Source organism: Protopterus annectens, chromosome 9.part0 (genome assembly GCF_019279795.1).
Source record: "Protopterus annectens isolate FY-2018-M chromosome 9.part0, PAN1.0, whole genome shotgun sequence".
Taxonomy (NCBI): domain Eukaryota; kingdom Metazoa; phylum Chordata; order Ceratodontiformes; family Protopteridae; genus Protopterus; species Protopterus annectens.
The window spans coordinates 88,125,905-88,145,178 of NC_056743.1; positions in this window are offsets into that span (position 1 = coordinate 88,125,905).

Sequence of the window (19,274 nt, forward strand, 5' to 3'; positions counted from 1 at the left end):
TTGTAAGTCCTTTGTCAGCTTGCTTTTGTTGTCCGCTTGTATCAGGCAGTCGTCCAGGTATGGATAAATTTGGATTCCCTGTAGCCTGCAATGAGCGATTACTGATGCCAGGCATTTTGTGAATACTCTGGGCGCAGTAGATAAGCCAAAGGGCAATGCTGAGAATTGATAATGCTCTGATCCTGCAAGAAATCTGAGGTATCTTCTGCAATTTGGTCATATGGGGACGTGCAGGTATGCCTCCTTGAGATCTAGAGTTAATGCCCAGCATGTCAGCATTTTGAATTTTGGAACAATGATGAATGTGTTTAGGCGGACAGGTCGAGAACAGGTCTCCAACTTTTCTTTTCTTGGTACTAGGAAGAGTCTGGAGTAGAATCCTTTGCCCTGTTCTGTTGGTGGTACTCTTTCCACAGCTCTCATCTTTGTTAATTGAGCTATCTGTTTTAGAGCTTCTGTTTTCTGATTTGGAGGTAGGTTTGGCATTCCTCTTTTACTGGTAAGGTGTGGAAATGAAACCTGTAGCCTTGGTCTATAGTCTGCAAAATCCACTTGTCTTTTGTGATATAGTGCCAATTTTTTGAAAATAAAGGGTGCTGCTATTTGTTCCCTGGTAGGCGGTGTCAGAGCCAAGTCACTGTGATTGTCCTGTTGCAGTGGCAGTGGTTGTGTCTGTGCCTCGCTGGTTATTGCCTTGCCACTGGCCCTCTGTAGGCACCTCCTCTGGATTGATTTCTGCCTCTGGAACGTCTATTCCTGCCTCTCTGAGATTTAGAGGAGTCTGGAAAGGACCAATTTTGGAAGGCCAGTTCCTGCTAAACCTTGGGGCTGAACCTGTAAGAAATCTTTAACTGTTTGTACATATTTTGCCTTCTCTTCCATTTTCTTCATTACTTGCTGGGCAGGAGAACCAAATAGACTGGCCTTATCCATAGGAGCATCTAACAGCTTTGCTTTAACATGATCCGGCAAGACCTGTTCTTTCAACCATGCATGCCTTCTTATAACTGTGCCAGTCATGGCTGATCTAAATGAAGCCTCCAGTGCATCATAGCCACATTTTAAAGAATGGTTACTAACCTGCTGAATGTTATTCACCATTTCTAAAACATATTTCTTATCTAAGGAGTCATCAGAGGACAGTTTCTTAGTTAACTGATCAAGCATAAACTCTTGGTATTGGATCATATGAAACTGACAGTTCAAAGCTCTAGCTGAGAGAGTAGCAGAGGTGTAAACTTTTTACCCCATCTCTAAGGACCTGGATTCCCTTTCAGAAGGAGAGGGTTTTTGCTGAGGTGCCTTAGGCCCCTGGGAGATAGTCTCAGGATCTGCAAGTGGGGCCTTGTATAGGTGGTGATGAGGGTCTGGTTTGGCAGGGGCTGGAGGTAAAGTATCAGGAGCAGTGCAAACATCATTAATGCATCATCCACAACAGGCAGAACTGGGGGTATAGCTAAGGGCCTATGTTGCGGTAAGTGTAGAAAGGTCCTAAGCCTTTTTCTTGAATCTGAGAAATCTTGTCCCTGCCATTGGAATTGCTCTCTCATGGCATGTAAGGTTTCCCCAAAGGAAAATTCCTCTGGTGGAGAGGCAGATGGAATAGATTCTTCAGCATCGGAATCTTCATAAGTAGAAAAAGGAGCCTCTGGATGGTCTGTAATGTCTGAATCATTAGAAGAATCATCTGAGGACACTGGCTCTGGGGGCTCTGCTCTAGGTCTCTTTTCTGGAGGCTGAGAGGCCCTGTCTGGGTGAGATTGGGATCCCTTTATTAAAGAGATGAGATCCTCTGCCAGAGTAAGCATTTGAGAACTGGAACTGGGCCTGTGTGAGGGGCTTAACAGGCACTGATTTAGCAGTTTTGGCTGCTTTAGCCCTGGCAAAGGCCTTAATAGACATGGCTGCAGGAGGCCTAGCAGCACCATGTGCTGGGGTAGAGACATCCAAAGGGATGGTGTCCGATAATTCTAGAGGAACCACATTAGTAGGCAAAACTTCAGAGGCCGATTCAACTAGGGTAGCAGGAGCCTCGGTAGTCATGGATTGGCTGAAGATTGACCCTTTTAACAATTTGAGAAGTCAGAGGATCCGGCTGTAATGCGCAAAATCTGAGCGAAAAACTGTTCAGCAAACTCCGACGGCGCCTAAGCGTTCATCGGTTGAAGGAAGCACAGGCTAAACAGGCTGCTACGTGGTCTGGGCCTAAACAAGGTAAGCAGTAAGAGTGGAAATCTTTATGAGGTATTTGTTTCCCACAAGTTAAACAGTTATTTACTTTTTCTGACATGGCTGAGGTAAGAAAGAGTCAGCTTTTAGAAGTCTTCAAGAAGTATTCGGTAGTAGTAATCTCTGGATCTGACCGACGGCACTTGCGAACAGCTTCTGCTCGGGCCGCCCACGCAAGAAGAACTGGAAAAAAATGGCCGGCTGATGCCTTATACCCAAGACCAGCAGAGACAGCCGAGGCCAGACCCAGACTTTGGAAGGGCTGCCTGACGACAGGACAACCCATTTGTTAGGACTGCAGATGCATCCTTGAAGGACATCTGTTGGATCCATCGTCTTTGGATTCCTCCTGTTCTCACTTCTCTCCCTATCCAAGAGGTCCATTGGATCCAGTAGAGCCAGTGACAGCCAAGACTTCTTCTCTGTCAGATCCTGACCCCTCAGATCTGAGCAGTCTGTCAGATCCTGTTGAAGTAGTTCAGATCATCAACTTTTCATCTCTGGACAAGACCCCATTGGGTCAGACATGCCTGGATCAGAGGTCCTGGAGCCATACTCCACAGAGTAAGTCTCCCACCCCTGTCCCGACTGTCTGGACTAGCCTGTCTGTGGTCAGGTCCACACATTCCTCAGTCTCCTCTAGATTCTCTCAGCTGTTCCACTGTGATATGAATAGGATGATGCAGAGTTTTCTCAAAGCCCAGATCCAGCTGGGGATTTTGCCTTCTTCAACCCATGATGGATCCATGAGAAGACCAACCCAGATACCGCAGTCTCCTCTTCCAATCCAAACCTTGGTTTCAGAGTTGCAGGGCCTGGTCTCCCCAAGTGGACCATCGTCTGAGCGCAGAATATGTCTTTCTTCGACTCCTGCAGTGTTCCAGACTAGCTTGGCTCAGATACCTTCGGAGCAGGTCCCGGACCCAAGATGTTGGTGCCGTGTCCTTGCAGCTGGTGTTGGCTCTGACCTTTTTGGAGCTGTCCCTTCCCTTGGGGGCCTCGGCCCTTGATAGCTCGGGGCTGGTGCCTTCTGGAGGTGCCAGATTTGGGGTGGCTTCATCCTTCTCTCCCTTGGCATCTTCTGCTCCTGGTCCTGGGAGGTCAGGCCCTCCTTATGATACATGCCTTCCAGGTGGTTGTGAGAGCTTTTTCCAACCTGTGAGATGCGGTCCCTCTTCCACCAGGTCCTACCCATCCCCTTGCAGATCAGGGCTTTGCTCCTATCCCTCCTGTCCATGGTCAGCCCATCTTGTACAGCCTCTAGACTAACCCTCAGCAAGATGTCCTCCTGTTTTCTAAGTCATCTCCTGAGTACCCCACAGAGGAGGCTCCTCTGAAGTGACGGTGCAAGAGAAAGCAGCTAGACTCCCCTTTGGAGTATTTGACAGTGGAGATTGATTTCAAAGAAAGGGAAGGGTCCCCCTGATCTCCACCCGACAATATCTCCTTCAGTGATATCTTAGAAATCATGAAACAAAAGGGTGACTGGTTGTCCCAACCCCCTTCATCTGAGGATTCAGTGTTCCTGGAGTCATTCAGGACAGGCCCATCTATGTCCTAGCTGACCCCACTGGTGGATGAGCTCATTGACCTTATTGCCCGCTGGGATTGGAAGGAGCCTGACACCTTGGAGCCCATTCCAAAGTGCACGGACAAATATCTTAGTCCCCCCAGTGATGACCACCCAATATGGAATAAAGATGTCCCAGCTGATGCCATTGTGGTGTCATCAGGCACTAACAAGGAGTTAGCTGAGAAGAGCTCCACAGTTCATCCCTTTAACAAGGAGTCTCTGGCTTTGGACAGGCATGCAAAGCATGTGTATGCCTTAACCACCTTTACACTGAGAGCACTGAATTACGTGGCATACTTTACGCACTTTCAGAGAGACCTGATTAAGGAAATATCGACCTTTCTGATGCAATCATTGTCAGAGGAGGACCTCAAGAAGGTTTCACTCCAACTAACCACTATGTCCTCCACCACTAATTCCTCGATGAGGTTAATTTCCCAAGCTGTAGAAATAACCTCTCGAGCAGCTGGTTCAGGCATAACCCTCAGAAGACATGCCTGGATGAGGCTGTGCAGGTTTGCAGACCCCTTTAACGTGTCATTCATTAACGCCCCCTTTGATGCTTCCTCTTTGTTTGGACTGTCAGTATAAAAGACTCTTACCTGCAGCAAGCAAGAAGGTAAGACTCTATCTGCCTTAGGGATCAAGTTTTCTTCCCCCCCAGTGGACCTTCTCCAAGAACCAATGGAGTGGAAAGATGATGTGATTCTGTAAGTCGCAGGGGTCTTTTCTGGATTCACAGGATGAACCCTTTTCTAGAGGTAGAAGATTTAATGGTCAACCCTGCCCCAGAGGGAGAGGGGTCCACAAAACCAGAGCTTCAGAGAACCCTTCTCTCACAGGCCCAGTCAGTGCTGCTGAAGCTCTGCTCGACCATTCTACTCTAGAGGCAGTTGGGGGCAGACTATCGTTACACCCAGACCACCTGCACAAACATAGCAAATGACACCTGGGTGTTAAATATAATTTCCAGAGGTTACTATATTCTCTTTTCCCTTCCTCCTCCCAGTTCTGGGACATATCTCCCTGATGTGCCACCCAGTCAGAGGGAGAGTGCCTTTCTAGAGGTTCAAAAACTTTAGAAAGAGTCGTCCATGAGGTCCACACTGAACAACTAGGATGCAAAACTTACTCGCTCTTCTTTTTGTGCCAAAGAAAATGGAACCTTTGACCAATCTTGGATCTGAGCAGTCTGAATTTGTTTTTAAAGAAGTTGAAGTTCTGCATGGTTACGGTACAGTCCATTCTGCTGCTTCTGCTCAAGGATGATTGGATGTGCTGTGTAGATCTCCAGGATGCATACTATCATATCAAAATAGACAAGTGCTCCAGGAGATATCTTCACTTCAGGCTGGGGGCCAGTCATTATCAATTCAGGGCACTGCCCTTTGGCCTCACCACTGCCCCCCTGGGTGTTCATCAAAGCATGGCAGTGGTTGCAGCTCACCTCTGCCTGCAAGGATTCCAAGTGTTTCCATATCTCGATGATTGGCTCCTAATGGCAGCTACGAGGTATCAACTACTTCAGGCTATTCTTGTTATGTTGCAACTGTTCAAATTGCCTAGGAATTGCAGTGAAACTGGCAAAATCCAAGATGTCTCTTGTACAGGACATTGAGGTCATAGGAATGCAATTGAGCACAACCACACAGATAGCAGCCCTACCTCCACAGAGAATAAGACCCTTGAGATAGCAGGTTCAGCTGTTACTAGATACCCCGACACCACCAGCTTGACTGGTCCTCATGGTCCTAGAGTCCATGTCAGCTGCAATTCTTCTGGTCCCTCTAGCCAGGTTCTTCATGCAAGTTATCCAGTGGACCCTAGAGGTCCAATGGTTTATTCTGCTCCATCCATTGTCAACCCCAGTCAGGCTAAGTCCAATTTGCAGCAGCCATCTGCAATGGTGGATCCTTACAGATGACCTCCATCTCTGCAGACCCTTCATTCATCCCCCAGCTATAGCCACAGTGACCATGGAAGCCTCCCTTTTGGGGGTGGGGTGGAGCATTTCCAGGGAGAGATGGTCCAAGGCACATGGTCCACGACAGAGACCAAATTGCTCATAAGTGTACTAAAGATTAGGGCAGTTCTTCTGACATTGCAAACCTTTCAGGACTGCCTTCCTCTGGGGACTGTTGCAGTTCTTACAGGCAGTATACAGGTGTTCGGTACATCAACAGCAGGGGGGAATGTGTTCAATTGTGGAGGAAGGCCATGAGGGTTTGGGAATGGGCGATCTCTTCAAACCACTTTTTCATTGCAATGCATATCCCAGGGAAGTCCACCATTATGGCAGAGAGACAAAGCAGATCGATCTTAAGTCCAGACGAATGGTCCCTGAATCAATCAGTAGTGAATCATATAGTCATCCGTTGGGGCCAACCTTGCTATGACCTCTTTGCCTCTCCCAGAAATAACAAGTGCAGCAAGTACTTCACTCTGATCCCCCCTTGGGTGAGTCATCCACGGATGCTCTAGTCCACGATTGGCCCGAGGGTCTCCTGTATGCTTATCCCCAGATTCCCTTGATACCCAAAGTTTTACAGAAAGACAGCAGGTTGAAGACCAGTCTAATCCTCATTGCCCCTTACTGGCCTCATCAGGTATGGTTCCCCTTCCTGCTGTCTTGCAGCAGATATCCTCCATGGATACTGGATCTCAGGCAGGATCTGATTTCCCATCTGTTGGAACACCAGATTCCCTATCTTCAATCCTTGAAATTAACTGCTTGTTTTTTCCACTTCCAGTGATTCTGCAAAAGTCCAGGCTAACCTCCCCAGTTTGGGAAATTATTCTTGTTTCTTAGAAGTCCTTCACCAAGAAAGCATATCACAGTAAATGGAAAAGGTTTTCCATTTGGGCATTGCAGTGTAATATTGATCCTTTTTCTGCCTCGGTCCCAGATATTCTTATGTTTCTCCACTTACTTTTTCAGCACAGAGCTAGTTTTTCCACTGTAAAGTTACAATTTGCAAGTATCAGGAATTTTCATGTAGGGAAGTATAATAGCCTTCCTTCACCCATCTCCACTTCTAGACTATGTAGGGCCTTTATAAAAATAATTTTTCATCTCAGACCTCCAATTAAAGATCCATCCCCTCCTTGGGATCTCACCTTGGTACTTCAGGAACTTACTCAGAGACCATTTGAACCTACTAGCTCACGTGATTTAAAATTTTATCTTGGAGGACTGCCTTTCTAGTGGCCATTACTTCAAGAAGAGTATCAGAATTGCATGCTCTGTTTTTCCAGCCACCATATATTACTTTCTTTAAAGGTAGATTCTCACTCAGAATGAACCCGCCTTTCATAGCCAAGGTCGCCACAGAGACAAATGTTAATCAGACCATTCACTTGCCTGTATTCTTCCCTAATTATTCCAGTAAAGGTGAATACATGCTGAATTCATTGGATATACAGAGACAATTGTGTTTCTATTTACACAGAACTAAACCACACAGGAAATCTGATCAGTTATTCATTGCCTTCTCATCAAATAGGTTAGGTCAGACTGTATCCAAGATCACTTTAGCAAAGTGGATTATGGATTGTATTTCTGCAGTTTACTCCCAACAAGGCAGGCAACTTCTCTGTACAGTTAGAGCTCACTCCACCAAGTCTATGTCTGCTTTGTCTGCCTTCTCTGCAAGGACTCCTGTTGATGAAATTTGTGCTGCAGCTACCTGTTCCACATGTCATACCTTTGTATTTCAAGTACAAGTTGGACATTATTTCCAGAAACGGAGCATGCTTTGGCTCTACAGTGCTCAGGCATATCCTTCCTTGAGGTCCTTCCAGGGTTTATGTAGCTGGGCACTCGTGATGCATAGTGAAATGGACAACATCAGATTAGAAATTATGTACTTACCATAACTTGGCATCTGTGTTGTTCAATTTCATTATGCATCATATCCCACCATCCTTTTGCAGCTGAGAGCGGTATAGAGGATAGGGGAACCCACAGGTTCCTAGTTTGGGCTCCAATTGGTCGCTTTCTTTATCTGTCCAGTATTATAGATCTTTCTAAAGGGGCAGCAAACTTGATTTGAGGGGTTGAAGAGGAGTGAGGCATTATGGGAGCGGGAGGAGTTTGAAGCTCGGATCATATGTCTGGAAGAAATGGCAAAGTCTGATCCAAGGACAGATCCAAAGACCCATTCGTGGTGCACAATGAAATTGGACAACACAGATGCCAAATTATGGTAAGTACATAACTTCTATTTTCCAGGTCAAAAATTTAAGATCACATTTGTCTGCAGGTTCAAAGGGAGAATGCATTAAGGCTTGCAGTACCAAATTTTGAAGAATTTTGGAATCCCACATGAAAGTTAGAGATTGCTGCAAGCTGAACTTTAATAGTAAATGGAGCTCAGGAAGTTTACACTGTAACTTCCAATGGGCAGAGCCTAAGCCTTTTGACAGAAGTAATTATGTCTTCACATTTCAAACAAATGTTCATATCTCTGGAACCATAGGGTTTATGAAAGAAGTGTAAGTGGCAAAGTTTTCGGCACAAACTATTATTATAGCGGTAGTATTCTTCAGGTTCTAGGTCTTAAACTGAAATTTGTAAGTCACAGTGAACACAGTAACTATTACATTTGTAATATTTTGTAAACAACTTAAAATATCTCAGCAACCTTTCAAGTTACATATACACTATCAGCAGCATTTTATTCATCTAGTGGAGAGCTTTCATATGAGGCTAAGGAGTTCTGTCTGTGTTATCTGGTTGTTGAGATAATTAGATAAATATGATAAAAACAGTTAATGTCTATTTACCTGCACTACACAGAGGTCAAATATTAATGCAATTGAGTTTGTTACTGTGTAAGCTTTAAGATTAAATCTTCCAAAACCGTGTACATAGCATGGTTTTGGAATTAGATGTAAATTTGAACAAGCAATATCTGATGCCTCGAGGCGTCAGTAGGACGTAACCGCACCTGGAGGTGTCACTCAGATGTAATGAGTTACAAACTCACTAAAAATTCTAGAGCAGAATGAATTGGAGCTGAGAAGGAGTCTATCTGATTCTGTTCTGCCCAATAAATAAATCACTTCCATTTACTCCTGTAGAGTTTCCTAGTGGAAGGTTTATGGGAAGATAAAAGTATGAAACAAACAGGGGAAAAAAAAAGCATTGGTTGCCTGACTAGTAAAGGAATTGGAAAAACCACACTGTTAGTTTGAGATTGAGATATCTGGGTGAACCATGCTTGTCTTGTGAAGCAGAAGGTCTGGAATTGGATCTAGAATCCAAGGTGGGTATAGTAGATGAGGCCAAAGGTGGGGAACCAAATCTGCCAAGGCCAGTAAGGTGCAATGAGGATGACTTTACTCTTCAACTGGGCTACTTTCTGGAGGAGTTTGGGAATTAGGGGATTTGCAAGAGAACCATACAGAAGACGGGGGGGGGGGGCAATTGTGGAGCAGAGCACCCTCGGTGATTCCCACAGTGGAGGGATCAGGGCAAAGAAGCTGCTGCACGTGTTGTTTAGGGGAGATGCAAAAAGATCATTTCTGTCACTTTGTTGTTGAGAGACCACTTATGAGGTAGTAAAATGGACTTGCTCAGTTTGTCTGCTATCACATTGGACTTCCAACCACTTTCTAATAGCAGTGCCTATTCCGGGGAAGATATCGCCCATTGCCACACTCTGAGGGCTTCTTGATGTAGAAGATAAGATCTGGTTCCCCCTTTCTTGTTGATGTACCAGACTGCTGACATGTTGTCTGTCTTGATTGCAATTGCTCCAAGAGGAAGAGTGTCCTGGAATGTCTGAAATGCTAAGAGTACCGCTGTCATTTCCAGAACATTGATTTGCAGGTTGGCCTCTACAAGGAACTGTTTTCCCCAGGAAGTGCCCCCCCCCCCACACACACACACTCAATCTGGGAAGTGTCCGAAGTCACTATGAGCTTGGGCTGAGGGGAGGGTGAAAGGAAAACCTTGTTAACAGGTGTTCTGACTACATCCACCAGGAAAGGTATTGTTTTCATACCTGGGTTATTCTTATCTTCCCAGATATGGGCTAAGAAAGTACTGACCATTAAATTGCTAGCATCCATTGAAGAATTTCTTATGTAGAATCTTGTTAAAGGGATTAAAATTATTGCTGCTGAAGTTGATCCCAAGGCTTGCAGAATCAATTGGGCTGAAATTCTGGTAATGTAAATTATTTTCCTGACCTGCATCCTTATTGTTTGCACTCCCGATAGAAGAAGAGAAGTCACCATAGATACTGTGTTGAACACTGTTCCTATGAATTCTAATGTCAGGGCTGGTTGCAGATGAGACTTGTAATTTATGGTTATTCCAAGATGTGAACAGGTCTGTAACACCTGATCCTGAGCTTCTATCAGTCGATGCCTGGTTGGGGTGGTAATGAGACAGTCTTCTAAATATGGAAATGACTGGAATCCTTGCAATCTTAACTGAGTTAGCATGCAGTTAGTGAACACCCTGAGGACTGTGGTTAGGGTAAAGAGTGCTCTGAGCTGATAATGACTGGATCCCAACCAGAAGCATAAGTACGTTCTGGATAGTCTGTTCATCTTTATGTGATAGTACACATCCTGAAGATCTATCAATCATATCCACTCATGCTTGCCCAGAAAAGGCAGAATGGACTGAACTATGACCATCTGGAACTTTGTTTTTGGAACTGACTTGTTCAATACACTGAGATCCAAAATAGGTCTCCAGTTCTCTATTTTCTTTGGCACTAAAAATAATCTTGAGTAAGTTTTGGATTCTATCAGATTTGGTGGGACCACTTGAATGACTCTTTTTTTTTTTTTTTTTAGCAACTTTTGGATTTCTAGTGCTGCTGCTTTCCTCTGATTGAGTGGAACATTGGGAATATTTCTGGATAATGGTAGGGAAAAGGGAATTATATAACTTCTGGAAATAATTCTCTGCACCCAACTCTCTTTTGTAATACTTAGCCAGGCTCTCTGGTGCAGAGATAAACTTCCCTTGACTGCCTCCAGAGGTAGCAATTGGGCCTCAGTTCAGGAGCACTGAAAGGGTTTGTTGGAAAAGGAATCTCTAGACCCCCAGTTTTGCGGGCCTCCTCTGCCACGGGGACATCATCTTCCATTATTGCTCCCCCTCCACCTCTTTGGGAACTAACTCCACATGTGTTTTAGAAAGGACCATGAGATTTTTTGAACCACATCTTTTGACCTTCCCTTTGATTCCTGGAAAGGTCCTTTGAGGGGTCAAAAAATGCATGCCCAACTGCAGAGAGGGTCTTTCTATCTTTCTCTCACCTGGAGAGTGTGTTCTTTACTGTGGGACCAAACAAAGAAGTGCCATCAAAGGGAGCATTGATGAATGATGACTTCAGGGGGTCTGCAAAATCACACAGGTGCATCCAGGCCTGCCTCCTGATGGAAACACCTGAACCCGCTGCCCTAGAGGTGCCTTCTGCAGCATGAGAGATTTGCCTCATAGATGAAGTGGATATAGCCTGTAGGGTAGCCAACTGAGAGACTAATGAAGATTGAGCCTCAGCAGTTCCAGAAACAGATTTTGATGATAATTTAATAAAATATCTTTGTGCTAAATAGTTCAGTGATCTAAGTGCAAATGTCACTGAAGCATAAGCATGCTTCCCAAATCTGTCCATCATCCTTGACTCTCTGTTAAGAGGATGGGCAGTGGAACCCTGTTCAGAGAGTTCCTTTTTTGTAGCCAATGCCATAAGCATGCATCTACCAGAACCCCTTTACTCCAATATTCCCTGCTTACTGGTGGAACCATAATCCGGTCTGGTTTCTTGTGGACTGTTTCAGTCATATCAGGTTCCTTCCACACCAATTTGGAAATCAAATCAATAGGTTAAACGGCTGGCAGAGTAACCCAGGAGGTAGATGGACCAGTATTGATTCCTCAGGAGAAGGCCTTTGGCCACACTTTTGCTTTAGGATCTCCAGAATGTCTCCAAATGAGATGTCATCAGGTGGTGATTTTGGGGACCCCTCACTTCATCAAAATCAGTATCCTCAGTAACTTACCTCCTAAGGAGAACTAAACCACACCAAAGAGGAATACTGCTTCCACCACAAATAGGCCAGAAATCCACACAACCAGGATAAATGGTAATAAAGAGACTTTACTAGTGGAAAAAAAAATAATAAAATCAGATACAATAAAACAATCTCTCCTCTAGCACCTCTGCTAAAAAAAGCTGTTAGAGTATATTCACCCAGTACAAAGTACCCCCATTTATATAACACATCCCTGTTTACAAGTGTTGAATCAACTCATTAATTATTTAAAAGTCTCCAATTACATTCACAGTTCAAATCCTTGAGAACCAAGATATCATACTTTAAAATAAAGATATATTCCTTGTACAATAATTTATTTAACATAATTAACATTATCATACTGACCTATGTAAACATTTTCTAAAATACTTGCTTGCAACCCATCAGGTTTACCATTATGATATATTTTGAAGTGCGTTGCTACTGGACTTTCTATGTTACGTTTTTTAATATCCGTAATATGTTCTAATAAACGGGTCCTAAAAGCTCTTTTGCTTTCCCTCACATAAAACGTCCCACGGGGACATTTCAATGCATAAACAATGCCTTCCATTCCACAATTATAATTATCCTGAACTGTTTATGTTTTTCCATTTATTTTCTGAAAACTATTAACTGTATGCACACAATAGTTGCAATTCCCAAGGTGTTCCTCTCATTCCTACATTCCTGACTACTTGTTCTATGGGGAAAATAAATCTACTATGCACTATCATGTCTCTAATACTTCTACCCTCTTGTATGAAATACATAACTTATCTAATTTATGTACAAAATCCTTATGTTGACTAAGAAAACCCCAATAAAAAATTACCAATTTTACTAATTCTACACTAAAGAAACTATAGGTAGTTACAAAGAACATTTGTTCTGTATTTATTTGTTCTACAGCAGTGTGGCATGTTATTCGTTTTGTTGCCTAATCTCCCATTCTCTTTTCAATTTCTTATCAGTTTGACACAGACTATCCCTATCATAACCCCTTTTAATAAATAAATGTATAGTTTTATTTAATTCTCCCTCAAACTCTCTATCATCACTACATAACTGATGAATCCTAAGAAAGTCTTCATAAGGTAAAGCTTTAAGCACATATGGGGTGCAACTATTCCCATGTAAATATTGGTTTCCATCATCGAACTTCCTATATATACTAGTCCTAATATATCCTGTTCACCACCATCAAGAATAATATCTAAAAAATGGTACCTTCCTTCCTACCTGTAGTCCATTAAACCTCAACCCACATTTGTTAATACTTAGACTTTGTACAAACTGTTCAGCCATATCCTGCCCCATACAAATAAAAATGAAATCATCACTAAATCTGAAATAACACGTTCCTTAAAAAATTGAGTATATATATATATATATATATATATATATATATATATATATATATACCCTCTTCTAATAAGCCCATACATGCATACATGGAGGCAAATGGTGTCCCATAGCAGTACCCTGAAGTTGTTTATGTAATTTTCCATGAAACTCAAAAAAATTATCTGTCAAACAAAAATATATTAATTCAATGATGCACTGTGACACTGGACTCTACCCCAGGTAATAATTCAATGCCTTTATTCCGACACTATGTTTAATATTAGTGTGCAAACTTACATCTGTCATTATAAAATACATTTCCTTATTCCACTCTAAATTAGCTATTCTTTCCAAAAAAAATTAAAAAACATTGAATATATGAAGACAATTTAGCTGTCCTAGGCATTAAATACTTATGTAAAATTCTCCTAATTTATATGTCAAATAATTACATGCTGATACTATGGGGCAGCCAGGATGCTCAACCATATTTTATGTATTTTGAGGAGACAATAGAAATAAGCCATTTTATACTCTTCACAATTAAGCTTTTTATCTATATCTTCTCTTGAAAAATATCATAATCTGTAGCCTTTATTTAATAGATCCTTGAAACTACTTCATTTATTTTTTTGTTTTACATTTGTTTACCAGGATGGTCCGACTGGGACAGTGCCCATTTTCAGTGGAGGCCCGGGGAGAAAAGCTCCAGCTTAAGCTTACATACAAAGTCATCACATCAAGTAATAGAAATTATAGACAAAAAAGAGTGTTAAATTTACAGGGTAAAATTTTAAAAACAAAAATATATACATAGTATCAAATAGAACAAGACTTTAAACATTTGAATATAGACAATATATTGTTGAACTTATATATGTGGAGGAACAGAAATTAAGTAGGCAAATCACTTAGGCAAAGTAGTGCATAGTTAGTAATACTTCCATGGTGAAAGTTGCAGCTAGGAATGTAACTCCTTATAGAGAAGTGTTGTTAGAAGGGATATGTTAACAGAGTTAGTACGTACAGCCAAATTGTAGAAGTAGTGCTAAGTTAATAATTAACCTGAAGTGTTACATGTGGAAAGCCAAGATTCAAATAGGTGTCTTTTGAGAGATATTTTGAAATTATTAAGATTACTTATGGATCTAATACTATGTTTTTAATTTTAAATTTTAATTAAATTTTTAATTTATGTTTTAATTTTTTTTTTTTTATATTTACCAAAATTAACAATTTCATATAATTCACTGTTGTTTAAATATTTGTGTGACACATTTCTAAGCACTGAATATAGTGCATAACTACTAATTTGTTTCTTTTGTCAGAAGGCTTAAAAATCAGTTCTCCCTCCTGGCTGAATTTTTGTAATGCACTCCATTCATTGCTAGTTAAATTATATTGTATATTATTATTATTATTATTACCTTTTTGAAAATAAAAAAAATGCCTTTCTACACTATAATTTAGCATTGCTGAGAACTGTCGTATGCCTTCATGGGGAAAAAGGAGGCATACATTTGCTTTTACACACCACATCCTTTGCGTCCAACAAACAGCATACATTAGTTTCACAATCCAAATTACATGAAAAGAAACTATCATTGCTACTGCATAGTTCATCTGTAGAATCATTTTCAGTGATGGATACTTTTTCCTCTTGCTTCTGAATAAAAAAACACTTTAAATGTAGTTTACGCACTAGTCTAAGTGTGTCACATTTTAAGGTATAAAGTCTTGGCAATACTTTCTGTACATATTTTATTCCACAATTCAGCACAGGCAATTCAGTGCCCAATAAGTTATATCCTGATAGATTCATAACATAATTTGAAGACACAGGTATAGAATCGGTATTGTTGCATACATTAATACTATTTACCTCATTTTGAATTCTGAAAGGACTGTCCATCCCTAAAAGTCCCTGTATTATGTTCGTAGCTTCCTCTGTTTCGTTTCTGACTAAAGTCCCTTTGTTGGAAGTTTTTTTTTTTTAAGTTATTGGCGTTTTGAGCTGTGGCAAAGAGGGAAAATGTGTCTCTTCATCATTTTCCCACTCAGTAGAAGTCACTGCACTCTCCGCCGATATAAACGAAGCACCATGTTGAGCAGCGCTTCCCTCTTCCTGTTCAAATCTCACGTGGTTACATCTTTTCAACTGATTGGTCTTCCAACTAAAACCCTGTTGTTCTAATAATCACCTATATCCAGTTTGAGCTTTTTCTTTCTATTGATACGTTTTTGCTCAAACCGGGATAATGTATCAGTCACATCCATAAGAAAATGTTCCAGTCCCACATTTCTAATTTTAAGGAGTATAGAAGAGCAAATAGCTTTGATGTCTTCCTTAATTATACGCTGCTTTAATAAGTCTCTTTATATCAGAATGTTAACCTACTCTGTCATACACTTGTGGGCAGCTGCACCCCATCTCTCCTGGAATTTTTTATCAGTTTCATCAGCCCCATCAAATGGAGTAGAAGGGCTTTTAAATGCTCCAAGTCCCCTTGGGATGACATCAAGCTCCAAATATCTCTGTAGGCTTTGGATATTAAAATGTACTGCTGCTTCCTTATATAGTAATGTCTCAAGTTGATTAAATGGTACCTGAGTATCGGGTGCCAATACAGTAGTGGAGCCCACTGATGAGAAGGGACTATCTATTCTTCTTCCTCTTTCTTCATCCAGTCTTAGAGTTACCACCTGTCCCACTTTGCAAGGGACAGTCCCTCTTTGGGCAGTTATGTCCTGACAAAAAATATTAAAAATGGCAAATTTCCTGAGATTGTAGGACATAATTATTTCCTATATTTTATGTAATAGTTCCATAAAACAGTTATTCTGTATCTAAAATACCTAAATGTTATAAGAAACAAAATAAACAACTAAAATACTACAAGAATAAACTTTTATTTAAGCAAAAAAAGTTAAGTTCTATCCTTTGTACTGACCGTGGGTATGTGTTGGCCTGTAAAATCTGATGTTTGTCCTGAAAATGTCCCACTTTGGCCATTTGAAAAGGTGGCAACCCTATCCAGTCTCTCCAATAATTTTGGTAACACATTAGCAGTTTTTGTGTTCACTACATTATGTAACATTTTATGATCCCCAGACTGTATAATAAAACTCTCCATTGATCTCTGAGTGGGATCTGTGTTGGAGTCAAGAATAATCCTGGGAAGTTGCAGGTTTGGATCACTGGCCACACTGATAAACTAAATCACACTAAAGAAGAAGAATACTGCTTCCACCACAAATAGGCCATATTTGGGTTGAGGTTTGATGGACTAAAGGTAGGAAGAAGGGTACCTTTTTTAGATATTCTTGATGGTGGTAAACAGGATATGATTAGGACTAGTGTATATATAGGAAGTTCATTGATGGAAACCAATATTTACATGGAGGTAGTTGCCACCCCCCCATGTGCTTAAAGCTTTACCTTGTGGAGAATTTCTTAGGATTCATCTTAGGATTGGTCAGCTATGTAGCTATGATGGAGCATTTGAGGGAGAATTAAATCAAACTATAAATGTATTTATTAAAAGGGGTTATGTTAGGGATAGTCTATGTCAAAGTGATAATAAATTGAAAAGAGAATGGGAGAGTAGGCAACAAAATATTTTAAATAATTAATGAGTTGATTGAACATTTGTAAATGGGGCTGTGTTATATAAATGATGGAAGATTGTACTGGGTGTCTATACTCTTTAAATGTTTTTTTAGGCGAGGTGCTAGAGGATAGACTGTTTTATTGTATCTGATTTTATTGAGGTTACTCCTGAGAAGAGTCCAAGTCCCTGCTTTTGCACTTTCCCTTCCTAGGGACTTACTCAGTGGGGTAGTCCGGAGAAGTATCAGAAGAGATCAAAATACCCTGCTTGGTAGACTGGAAGCTTTGAGCTGGCTGTCCTTGTGGGGTAGAATGTTAATCACAGTGCAAAGTCATCTGAGAAGTAGAGGGTGGATCCAAGGGGGAAGGACCCATCTGACCTGCCAAAGCATAGAATACTCTCTTCACTACCTCAAAGGCAGACTGCTCCGGAGAGAAGGAAGCCAATGGAGCTAATAAAGCAAGTTTCTGGTTTGTCACCTTCCTCCACCCCAAGAACAATCCACTTGAGGCAGACGTTGGAGCTGAACTATCCAGTGCCGAAGCTCCAAGAGGTAAGGGACAGCTCAGAAAACCTCAAAGTCGACCCCATCCTCTTGGATCCAACAGGGAAGCTTTGGCTCCGAGAGTCATCTGGCTCTGAGGATATCACAATCAGTGTACTCAGAGCAGTAATTAGATCCGAAGACTATGTTCTCTTCGGATCCAAACCAGGCAGACCAGGAAAGCTCAGATCCAAAGGCTCTACAACTACATGTTGAATTAGAGAAGGAGATGATATTAGTGAAGTGGTAGCTGGATGGACTTCCTGACCTGAAGAGGTAAGAACCATGGGAAATCCCTTCTGAATTTGCTCTGTGAAAAATTTTCTTATCATCCACTCCACATCTGCTTCCGTGAGACTCCTGGAGGAATGAGCGAATACCAGAAATGGTGACTTTGAGTGCCTCTCTAAAAAGGAAGAGGGCACCCTAGAAACAACTGTATTCAGACTTGTTGAATACATAGCCCTTGGTAAGGGCTTTGGATCTGAAATGTTTGGTCAGATCTGAGGATATAGGATCTGAAATATGTATGGTAGAATCCAATGATGGTTGGATCGGATGTAGCTTTGGATCAAGTTTTTCTTTCTTTCATCTTGGTTCAGAAGAGGTAGAGGCTGGAGTGTCCAAGGACTTAGACCTTTTTGAAGGCTGTTTAGATTTATGTTTGGAGGACTGAACCCCTGCAATGGTTTTAGAAAAGGAAGACAGCAGTAATTTCTTTAAAATCAGATTATTTTCCTGTCTGCTAAAGCTCTGGGGTTAAACCCACTACAAATAATGCAGTCTTGTTGTAAGTGACCTAGTCCTGAACAATATACACAAAGATTGTGGGCATCAGTGAAAGGCAACTTGTGTCCACACTTGTCACATTTTTTTAAAACCTGCTGGACCCTTCTCAGGCATTTTCCTAGTTAAGTGAGAGAGGAGTTAAGGTAAACTTTTTTGAATAGGCCGAAGGAAAAATACCAGCAGTGGTATTTAAGAACTACACAAAGAAGACTTGTAGAAAAGAGAGAATAACAACAATTGTAAAGACAAAAAGTGCACTATATGTAAAGAAGGATAAAAACAGGAGGAGATAGACCTACCACAATGGTAAATAATATTTACACTCAAAATATGAGAAAGATAGGGGAAGAAACACCTTAAAATGAAAAACAAATATTAAAGGAATAGTTATTTGTAAAGGCTTTTAGAGAGGAAAAAAGGAAAATTTACTTCTCACTCACCGAAAACTCAAGAGCTGAAGGCGACCCCGTCTAAATGCTAAAGTGGCAAATGAGATCTGATGGATGTTAGGGGTGGTGCATTATGTGTATGGAAGGAGTTTGAGAGTTTATTGGTAGCCACGAGCTAGTAAAATTGCCGAGTCGGATCAGAGGATTGGATCTGACCCCATTAGTTTAGGAATGAATGAAAATGGACAACATCAGATAAGCAAATTAAACTGAAGATTATATGTCTCAACTGTGAGCTCTATGAAAAGAAGTAAAAACTAGCATGGTTTGTCCAGTGTAACTATAGTTGTGATTAAACAACTAAATGTATACTCGCAGAAAAATAATTCAGGTGATACATACATACATACATACCTATATTCCACACATGCATACAGTTGACATATGCATGTTTTGCTATTCTACTGGAGCAGTTTACAAAAAGAAGTCTAGTTAATGTATTCAAGCCTAAATCTGATATGTTCTGCATTAAAAATTGTTTGTTAATTTCTTCTCTGTTTCCTCTTCTGCACAATCTTGGCATATATTTAGCCTCCTAAATGAAATACTAAATATGGTAGCTGAAGGTTACAGTAACTAAATAAATGGAATGTGGCTAACAATGACTAATTATAAACAAGCATTACAAGCGGCAAGGATTTAATCAGGTCACCTGATTTTTGCCAAAAATAAACTAGAATTTCTGGTTG